Consider the following 12,099-nt stretch of genomic DNA (forward strand, 5'->3'; position numbering starts at 1 on the left):
AGTAAAACTTTTTAATTATATGTGTTTGTAAAACACATAGTAACACGATCAAAAATGCTCAAATTGTGAAGTTTAAAAAAGTGTAAGAAATATAAATGCAAAACCCGAGTGACAGGAAAGTTAGCCGTAGCGTAGTGGATTAGTTTGTTTGACCAATATTTTTAAGATCTAGGTACCTGGGTTCAAAGCCAGCCAATTGTACATTTTTTAAAATGTGCTCATTTACCACTTCTATAAAATAAAAATAATTATGATCTATAATCAAAGATGTATTTTATCTTAAAGTATACTACTTTTAGTTCAATAATTTTCACACAATTTTGTTGTAAAAAACAGACACTAAAAAATTATTATTTTTTTTATTTCATTATTAATACTACAGTACAGATAAATAAATATTTATTAAATAAAAAATTTATCTTTTGCACAAAAGAATTTAAATATAACAAAAGTACGAACATGTTTTCATCAAAATGTATAGAAAATAAACAAAATCAGAAAAGTAAAAATATAATAAAAAACTGGTAAAATATTATAAATTTTTGAGTTTGTTTGAAAAAAAAAATTTGCAAAAATATACTATATTAACTTATACACTATTAATAATAGTTACTATTACAAACAGTTTACAACCATCCGGCTTTAAAATAAATTAAAAAACTAAGCTTTTAAAAGCATTTTATTAACTATGAATAAGTTGGAAATTGGTTTGTTTTACTTAAGTACTAAAATCAATTAAAGTTGAGCATTTAAAAATCAATGAATTTTAAAATAAACAAAATTTAAGTAGCTATAGTTTAGTAAAAATAAAGAGAAAAATAAACATCAGTAATAATCTTTTGTAGATATAAAGTTGACTTAAAATGTAAAGAAACTTTTAAAGCAATTGATAAAAAAATGCTTCAAACAGTAACTTTTATTTTAAGACACTTAATTTGTTTTCAGAAGTAACAAATAACATCAAAAATTGAAAAAAATAATAAAAGAAAAAATTTTTGATTGAGACTTTAACCCCTTCAACATAAAACTCTGTAAAATTTAACAATTACAGAAGAATTTTTTGATATGTTTGATCTTTTATAAACATGACCATAAAAAAACACCAAAAATCTACTTCTTTGTTCAACAATAAAATAAATTTCAACGACCAAATAAAAAAAAATAAAGTTTTTCTTAACACGTTTAAACATACACAAACAAAAAAAAAGCAGCTAATTAAAAATATCAACACGCTACTATAATGCAACGAAAAGTAAAGAATTCCAAAACTAAAAATTCACATTTAAAAAATGTTTTAGTGTCAAAATTAATAATATTAATTGTAATACAAAAACTCTATCTAAATTTATCTATATATATATATATATATTAATGTAAATGAACTATAACACTAATTAAAAAACAAGGCACTCTTGTTTACATTTTAAATAATGAAAAGCAATCTTCATTAAAAAAATATCTACACTTATACACAAAAATCAACTGTAATTTTTTTTTTTTTAACTAAAAAAAGGCAAACCTGATCACATTTTAAAATTGTAATTAAAACTAATAAATAAAAAAGGCACACATGTTTACATAATTAATAAAAAAACTGTATTAATAATCATTGATAAAAATTGTTTCTAAACTAATATACAAAAGCTAATTTGAATCTAACTAACACACTAGTTAAAATCAATGCAAGCCTGGTCACATTTTAATAAAACAAACTATATGAACTAACAAAATTGAAAACATGGATCAAACTTAATTTGTCTAAGTAGTACACTTAACATAATTTAATTTTTTTTTTTTGGTTTGTAAATAAAAAGTAAAATTATTCAAACAAAACATAATCAAAAAACAACTACCACTGAAATTTTATAACGATTAAACTATAATTAACAAAATTTTATCTTACTAATAGCTCTAATTAAAAAGAAAACCTAAGACAAGCTCTGCCACCATCTCTTTTCTGATAGCTGGAAGATCAGTTGGACAGATTTAAACAATTGTATGCAAACCTATCTTGTCAATTCCTCTGACTGCTACAAAAATCTTTTTCTCCCAAATCTTACATGCATTTTTTGACTTGCCTACCCATGATTCAAAGGCATAGAATTGGGGGTGCACGACTATTCAAATTGCATCTAAAAATTAAATAGACTCTTATATGCTAATATAAAAGCTTCAAGTATAAACAACAAGACAGTTTTTATATAAATGAACATTTATTTAAGTTTTGAGATATTGTAATTTTTGTAGAAAGTTTCCAATACAAACGTATGTACCTCAAACTTTCTAGAAACGTTCCTTTTATAGTTTAAAAGTTTTTGAATCTTGCCTTTTAAAAATTTTTAAAAATAAACAAATAACCTAATTACTGCAAGAAATGTTTATATAACAATCAATCATATAGAATAAATTTAAAATATAATATAAATAAAAACTAACATAAATGTGAAGCATGATGTCCTTTTCCAAAGATTGAGCACTGTCATCCTATTTCTCTGTCTTGTATGAAGCCATTATTTACTTAAATAAATGTTATACAATTTTTTTAAATTTGTATATAAAAAATTATAAATCTGTAAATAAACAAAAGTTAAATAATATTATGTAGTTAATGATGTTAATAATGTTACAAATTGTGAATAATAAACTTTTAATTATTATTTATATATTATTTTAACACATACAAATATAATTTTTTTGGTAGAAAAACATCAGTCTTACTCAATCTTCTGCAACAATAAACATATTTTGAAGTAAGTTGTCATCACCTGTGATTCTACCTACCCCTTTAAAACTAACATTAAACTAAGCAAAAAAATAAAACTATCTGTTTAACAAAAAAAATCCCTTGGTGACACGTCATTTGACAAACACTAACAAGGTTAAAATCTCAACACTAAAAACCACAAAGTGTGGGAAAATTATGAAGATCAAATCCCCAAGCAAGTATCTGCCGACGCTGCAACAAAAATACATCAACAATCCAATTGTGTGGTCACTGCCACCAGTGTGAACTCACAAGAAGTTGTTGCAATTTTAAAGAGACAAATATTTAACAAAAAACATTTATACAATCATAAGTTATTCTTCAGCCCTTTCAAAAATTTTAATTGGTAACATCATATGATTAACAATAAATAATTTAAGTTACCTCACTGTAATCTAGCTAAAAAATCAAATAAAAAATTTAAAACTACTTTTATAGGGCTTTATTACTACTTTTGTCTAAAAATTAATTAACATTTTGGAATAAATTTAATACAAGCTGAAACTTAAAAACAAAGCTACAACAAATAATGTTAAAATAAAAATTAAATGATTTTTTTTTTGTTTTGTATTTTTTTTGAGGAAAACCTCTTTTTTTAAAAGGATTGAACCTGAAGGATTAGAAAATTGTTTAACACAAAGGGGTTTTTGTGTTTTATTAGGTAAAATAGTTGGTGAAGTCAACAAGGTAATTTTTTTAGAAGGTGGAGAAAGGGAAGAGTTTAAAAGGATTGAACCTGAAGGATCAGAAATTTTTTAACACAAAGGGTTTTGGTGGGAAAATTTTTAGATATAGAAGTTGGTTGTAAGGGAACAAATAACGGATCAGAAAAATTTAATAAATTAATAGGTTGTTTTAATATTTTAAAGAAGTTTGAGGAAGTCTTATTGTTTTTATTTGAAGAAATTTCCCTGGTTTTACAAAATTCCAGAAATTTATTAACCTCTAATAAGTTAGTGTTAGTATTTTCTAACAAAAATACCTGGTCAGAAGGGCTAATACCTTTCAATACAACTTCTATATTCTCTGTTGCCTGTAGAAAACAAGAGCTAAAATTATTTTATGTTTTAAAAGCGTTTCAAACATAACACTGATAATTCATTCTAATTCAAAAATTAGTATACAAAAAATACACTAACCATTTTTTGTAAATTACAACTCATTCTATTTAAATGCTACAAAAAATGATAATAAGAAGTACCTCAACGAATTAATTTAAATATTACTAAACCAAATAAAAAATGATGATATATTCAACCTTAATACAAAACTTAATATATAAATTATTTTAAATTTATTAGGACATTACTAGCTAATTTATAACTATCACTATATGTTCCTAGGAAAATGAATTAATTTCTTTATCTATCATATTATACATTTTTCATTAAATTCTTCTTTTATTATTTATTTTATTTCTTCAATGAATGGTATTACATTTCTCAGCTTAGCATCAGTTGTTGTTAAGCTACTGTTACTAATGTTAAAACACCCTCTGATTGCCTTAAAAAAAGCTTGCTCTAATTGGCTAATCTAGTAGTGGAATTCTCAAGCGACCCATATTTTTGTTCATAATTTTAGCATACAAAGCAACATGTTAGATTTGTGCACTAGGTGTCACTAAAATTATCGTTTAAAATTTTGAAATAATTAATACATACTCATACTGTTTTTAAAATACAACTTTTATACAAATATACTTATTTATACAAATCTATGACCTTAATAATTTTAAGTGAGAAGTTCATACAAGAAACACTAGCTTTATACACGTTATTTTAAAACTCTTAAAAAAATAAAAACTTTTTTACTGTTAACATATTGTTCGAAACTAAAAGTCTCTTTTTATTAAAAAACAAATTAAACCAATTACTTTAAAAAAAGTTGCGCACTAGATTAGACAGGCTAGCATATTTTAATAAATTAACTGTATTAGTTTTTTTTTTTTTTTTTGTACTTTTTACAAAACTGTACTTAATCACAAACTAATTGTGTTTCTTTTCGAAACACAATAATACGACCATTTAGTTTTCAACCAATAAAAGTTTTGTTTGTTTTAGTTTGTTTTCCAATCTAATTTCTGGGTAAACTATGCAAAATTTAAGTTTAAACTTACAATTTTCTTATGTTAAACCTGACTCTCAGAGTATAACTTTGGATACTGTTTGTAATACCCAGTGATATATTTTAATTTTTTTTTTTTGAGTTAAAAGTTTTTGTATATTTTCAAAATTTGAAGAAATATCCAAGCTAACTCTATCAATGTTAAATCAAATCACCTTTAAACTCGATATTTTCTTAATCATTAACTACTAAAAATAACTAGCAAAAAATTGACAACTTCATCTAAGGTTTTTAATATAGCAGAGAACTCTACCAAGAAAAGTAAGTAATATTACATCACTAAAACATGAGTTAAAGTAGAACACTGGAAACAAAAAATCTTCAATAGAAAAAAAACATCATATACTTTGCTAAGAGTCGTAGATAGTCATCTTATATGATAAATTTTCAAGAGTACATTAAAACGTATTTAAATCTATCAGTACTAAAATTATACTCTTTTCGCTTTTAAATAGTTAAGTGATAGTTAATTAAGACTATAGTCACGTGTAATGAAAAATAAAATACATCATTTTAACTGCTTGATTTATTAAAGTTTAATTTAAGGCATATTTAGTTTAAAGTTATCTTTCATAAGTGACACACAACTAGTTATTTAAGAAAACTAAAATAAAAACATTTTGTTTGCAAAACCAATTAACTACTTTAAGTGTTTTCTTCATGCAATGATTAGTAAACAATGGAACACAAAAAAAAAATTTACTATTGCTATATTTCGATCCTACTTTTTATACTTGTGATGTTTAACCAAAAGTGTATCTTATGTTAAATTTAAATCCCAGCAGGATTTTTAAAAATCTGATTTTTTAAAAAGCTTTTATTGGGTTTAATTTAAAATGTACTGCTCAAATAATTTTGTGCAAAAGGTTCATCCCACAATAGAAACCACTTTTACCTAGATTTAAACCATCTTAAAAAGCCTTGCAAAGACAATTAAAGAATAAAAACAAATTTAAATAAGTCTGTGCTTATAAAAGTAAATCCGCAAATGGTAATATACAAACAAATAAATTTCTAGTTTTAAAAAATTGATGTTTTGGAAATCAAGATTTTGGTGCTTTAAGTCACTTCAAACCAAGTTAAAAAAAAAATTACAGCATGTTATGCCCGTTGGCGTGATCAAATTTTGATGTCTTCAAAAATTAAAAATTATTTGTTGAAGGAAAAACCTTTAGATCACTATATATTTTAAAAAGTGTTTATTTACTTTTTAATACTTTACAAAATTTAATTAAAAATGTTTTTGTTAAGTTTAATTAGTAGTTTTATCAAAATTTTTGAGTTTTTTCACAACAAAAAATTATAAAAAGTTAGTATTTTTACAACTTTTTGTCCTAAGTTATTAAAACCTAAAAAGATTAAGCTACTTTGCAAATAGTTACTAGATAAGTGTATTTACTCTAAAATAGTATAATTTAATAAAGTGTTTATTATTCCTGTGCAAATCCAATATATATTTTGTGTTTTAATTTTTTAGATAATTAAGTAAACAAACATTTTTTGGAAATAACCTAAAATATTTTTTTTTTAAACTCATTATTTAATTTCATTTGAAAAGGTTATTTTTGTTATAAGAACTTTATTTCTAACATCTGTTAAACATTCACAAGGTGTCACAACACCAAAATTATAACATGCCTCATTCTTAAAGTAGAAAAAAAAATCAAATTAAAAATGTTATAAATCAAAAAATTTTAGGAAGCTAGTTCTTAAAGTCTAGAAAACTTTGTTCTAATAGAAGTTTTTTTACTAAGTATTAAATATTTAATTGCTATAATTTTGGACTACAAAAAATAGATTTTAAAATTTTTACGAATGTAGCTTTTATACAAATTTTAGTTTTATTTTACTAGTTCAACATTATTTTGGTCAAATGTAATTTTCCGTTTTACATTACTTTGAAATTACAATAAAACATGAATTCTAACTCAGGAGTTAACAGCCTCATTCAAGACACTGGCAAAGAAGTTTCCTAATTTATATAAAAGTATTCGGCAGGCCAAAGTTATTTAAAAATATGTATAGTAATCATCCTAGAAATACTATTTCAAAACTAAAATGTAATAAAATAAGCAAAAATAGAGCACAATCAAAAAGTAGTTATTAAGTATAGCGTCTAACTGTAAATTGTTACAGCATTTTTATTCCCTGATTTAAACAATTACAATTTAGCTGAAAAGTACCTCGTAGCAAAAAATTTTTGCTTGGCCGGACGCAGTTTGCCGAACCTTGGTATAACTACGGTGTCTTAATAAATAACTAAGAGTATTATAAAATTTAACTGTAAAAAAACTGTTTAAAGCTTTTGTTATATGTTTTACATTTAGTTGTATTTATATGCGCTATAATTATTTGCTTTTAACATTAAGTAATTATAAAATAAAACATCTAAACGTTACAGCGTCTTAAATTTTTTTTTTCTTTAAAAAGTTCATATAGGTTTTAAAACAAAAAACTGTGTTTTGATCTTTGGTTTTCAATAAGAGTAATATTTTACCATATTTGAAAGCTTATTTAGTGATCAATTTTGTAATCAATAAGTTTTTGTATATAAATATGTTTAACTTTCTTTTTATAAAAAGAAAAGTTGGTATAAACATCAACAGCTGTGGACACAAGCTTAGCAAAATCAATTATAAAAATTTTATATCACATTATTAAATAAACGTTTTAGAAAATTTTACGTTATAATACCAACAAAGCTTTTACTTTGAACTCATTTTTATTATTTGAAATAACTTTAAATGCTTTCTCAGAAAGTTTTTTAAACAAGAATTATTCTGATTTTGTATTAAGTTGGTTATTTTTCTTGTACCTTTTACGTTAACTATGATTGAGTAATATTTGACATTAAAAATACAAAATAGCAGTTAAAAAATTTATTTTTTTCATAAAATACAAATCAAGTAAACGCATGCTTAATTTTCAGTTTTACAAGAACAAATTGTGCTCCCTAGTTTCAACCTTCAAACCAGCATCGAACTTCACTAGTTTGAACGAACCGGCTTCAGTGTAGACTTTACAACTAGGACATTCTTTCTTACTGCTCACCAAAGTGTTGTCAGCGCATTTACAACACAGCGGGTGCCCCTAGATGGAACGACAATATGAAAATCTTCATCAAGGATCTCTTTGTAGTTACAGAGACAAACAAAAACTCTTCGACAAATTTATGATGTCGCCGTCTTTTTCCACACTTGCAAGCTTTTCTTTTGCAACCGACTGAGAGCTTCTGATTTTTTTCGAAGGCTCTTTTCTATCTTCCTTCGAATATTCAATCCTGTATGAAAAATGCGGATCAGATTGCTTGTAAGGTTAGATCACCAAGTTGCTGTAATCGTCCCGGTTGAACTGACGCAAGCGACAAAAACCTTCCGCACACTCTGATCTCAGATGATCTGAACCCGTCTCTCCGATGCAAACTTCCAAAAGACTCTTCACTGCGTCTTCTTCGTCTCTCGATGACAGCATGTACCTGGTCTCACCGCTGCAGTGGCCGTCGACTCAAAACTTGATGTTTACGGACCACCAAAGGCCGCTTTGAAAGACACTAAAGAACCTTCCGAGCTCCAAGCTTTTAACTACCATTTTTAGAAATTTTAATGAAGACTTCTGTAAAAGATTAAAGCTTTTATTTCACACTTTTGGCAGCCTCAACATTTATTCAAGTTGTGTAAAAATAACTTTACTTTAAAAAAAAACTTATACAAATTACTTAGAAATAAAAAGTATTTGGTTACTAAAATAAATGTTTTAATTGTTAAACTCCAAACAGAAGTTTAAATTAGCTACGTAATAATTCAAGGCTTCAATACAAACAGAACTTTTAGTAAAGCTTTTAAGACAAAATTATCTTCATTTTGAACCTAATTAGTTTTTAGTCACAAGTAAAAGTTACTTTAATAGCGTAAAAAACATAAAAATAAATTAGTAAAACTTATTGTTTGAGTTATTTAAAGTTTGTTTGTTAAGTAGTTGATTTTACTGATGTACAACTCAATAACCGGAGGTTCTTTTACATTAAGCTCTTAGACCAGGGGTCGGAAAACTGCGGCCCGTAAAGTCAAAATCTGCGGCCCGCGAGCTCCTTTTCAGCCGAAAATATACATCTTAAAAATAATACAAATTAAATATTTTGTAATAAAAACTTAGAGTTAGGCTCTTAATTCGTTTAATACTATTTATTATTGCTCTAATATAGCTTAATTTATCATATTTTTGATCTTAAATAATGTTTTTCTACCGATTACTAGAATATTTTTTAAACAAATGCGGCCCTCAAGGATTTCTTTTTAAATAGTGCGGCCCGCAAGCAATTTTTTCTAGGAAAATTGGCCCGTGAGTTACATAAGGCTGCCGACCCCTTAGTTAGACCAAACTTTTTGAATGCTTTCTTTATTGTTTATTAAACAATACTGTAATACACACATAAAAGTCAGTAATTAAATAGCTACGATGTAAGTAAACCATTAACAAAATCGGGACACGTTCAAAATCCACCCGCGATCAAAATCCAACCGCGTTCAAAATCCACCCAGCCAAATTCGATAACCGCTTACCGAACGAGGGTAAGGGTTAGGGGTAACAGTAATTGTGTAAAATAAATAAATAAAAATAAATAAAAATAGAAAAATATATAAAATAAATTAGTAAATAAAGAAAATGTAAAAAAAAATCGGGTGGATTTTGATCGCGGGTGGATTTTGATAGTATACCAACAAAATCAAATTTAGAATTAACTAGTAAAAAAAATTAAAAGTAAGTAATAAAGTTTAATGTCAATCCATCCCGATTGACAAATAGCTCCTGAAATTGTTCGGAAAATTTAACAAAACAGAACTAAAAAACGTATGTATAATTCTTTATCCTTCCTGCTCGAGCAGTTTTTTATCATTGAAACCGAAAGACTTCTAAACTTAATTAGTTAAAGGCTGTACAATTAAAACAGCTCACAATAAGAAGTTTGCTAATGAGTTTACTTACAAGTACAAAATACATACTTAAAAACTCTAAGTATAACTAAACCACTACAACTCTATATAGCTAAAGTACAATATATGATAATAGAAAAGTAACGCCCGAGACTGCCGCTTAAAAGAAAATTAACAACAACTTTAACAACTAAACTTCTAGTTAGCAATAAGTAATGTACAGACCGTAGGAAAAGCTAAACATCTGGCTCACCACGTTTTTTTTTATCAAAAAAACTTGTGCGAAACAAATAAAGTTGAGCTTTGTATAAAAAAATTTTTGAAATGTGCTTATGACTTTATTTCTAGTACAAGTTGTAAACTTTGTTACACTTTTGCTTATGAATATAATTTTGAGATTTTATTTTTATAGTAAGATTATATAAAATAACGTGACACTTAAGACTTTTTTCAACAAATGAGGATAGCCAATGAAGCTTTCTGGTAAGTGTAGTCCGTCATCTAGAAAAGTTGCTTATGACAACTTTAGTGAAAACTTATTTCTACCGCTGAGCTTACAACTAAATACTTAGCTAACCATAGGCTATACCGCTGTCAAATAAGTTTTGTTGATTTAAACATAAAAGATAAATAAAATAAAACATAATATACTAAAATAATGAAACCTACACTTCTTTACATTTGTTTCAAGTTTTATTGCTTTATGCATAATTTTTGGTTTTATTTATGATTTACTTTGTTTTTCAAAGTATAGAGCACTTTATACTAATTTTAAATCAAAACAATATACTATTTAATTAAGTATTTTCATTGTAAGTTTTATACTAATTTTGGCACTTTGAAAACTGTTTACGTTTTTTTAATTTATAATATCAAAGTTTAGCATATAAAAAAAATAGAGTTCGTATAATATAGCAAAATCTTTAAGTTTGATCATATCTTATGACAACTTTACTCATAACGATGTTTTTATTTGTATTAACATTAAAGCTGTAAGATTCTGAAGATGAAGTAAAAATGAATACGCAAATAGGACACGCGAAGAAGCTCTTGTAACTAGCAAATGCGGAAAGATGCTGAGTGTTTGCTTATTTAAGTAGAACTTTTTTTAGACCACTAACTTACAGTTTAAAGTATTTAGTTACTATTGTTAGCGACGGTCGATCTCAGCTCGCATTGACGCTTTAACTAAATGTTTGATTATGGTAAAAAGAAAAAATATTTTCTAGTTACTCAGGCTTTTTAAAAATCAAGCACCAAAAATTGATGATTTTTCATCAATACAAGTATTTATTACTAAATACTAAACTTCAACAAGAAAATTGGTGTGACTAAAATGGGTCTTTGTAAGTTATTTAGTAGTGAAAATTACAAAATAAAACTTTTTATATATATTTTTTTTCTATACACATAGCTTAGATACACACTTAAAGTAGTATCACTATTATTGGGTTAGTTTACATTATAAACTACATAATGAAAAAATGACTCACCAGAAAAATCAAAAACTAGAACATATAATTTAAGGTATATTGAAACTTCAGCTTTTTAGTTTACATTACAAGTTATATAATCTATAATTCATTTATTATATATTAACAAAAATAAACTCTTTTAATATAAAGATTTTTTTCTTAAAAACTGTTATGTAAATTTAGTCAAAATTGGAAAAACAAGTTTATATCTGGATGTTTTTAATCCTTCATTATTTAAAATAGTAACTTTGTAAAATTTATCTAAACAACGTTAAATATTAAAATTTTTAAGTTCAGTTAAACAAAAAAAACTTATTTATATAAACGTTTTAGTCTATGTACAATAATTTGCTCTTGGCTTTTGTAGTGAATCTTTTTATCTTTTTAAATGCATGAATAAATAATAATAAATATAATTTCATTTTTTATAGTAGATGCATTAAATTTAGAGCTGAAATAGTTTAATACTTTTGAAATCAGAGTAGATAATGTAGTACTTAACATATTTTATATTTGCAGCACATTTACTTTCAATAACCTACAAACAAACAAAATGACATAAAAGTCTAATACTTCTAGGCCATACCTCATAATGGGCATTTATTTCATAAAGAGCCGGGCAATAAACTAACTAGTTCAAAAGACATAAAATTGTTACAACTTTGTTATGTAAAACACAAAATACTTTATCAACGATCTCAACTGGTTAGTGGTTACAGTACACAGTATCGTATTTTAGACAAGGTTTTAACTTCTGGAACCTTAAGTGTATCCTCCAACTAAGCTTGTCATAAAACACCTAAAT

Source organism: Thalia democratica, chromosome 1, assembly GCF_965202585.1.
Source record: "Thalia democratica chromosome 1, ktThaDemo2.hap1.1, whole genome shotgun sequence".
NCBI classification, from domain to species: Eukaryota; Metazoa; Chordata; class Thaliacea; order Salpida; family Salpidae; genus Thalia; species Thalia democratica.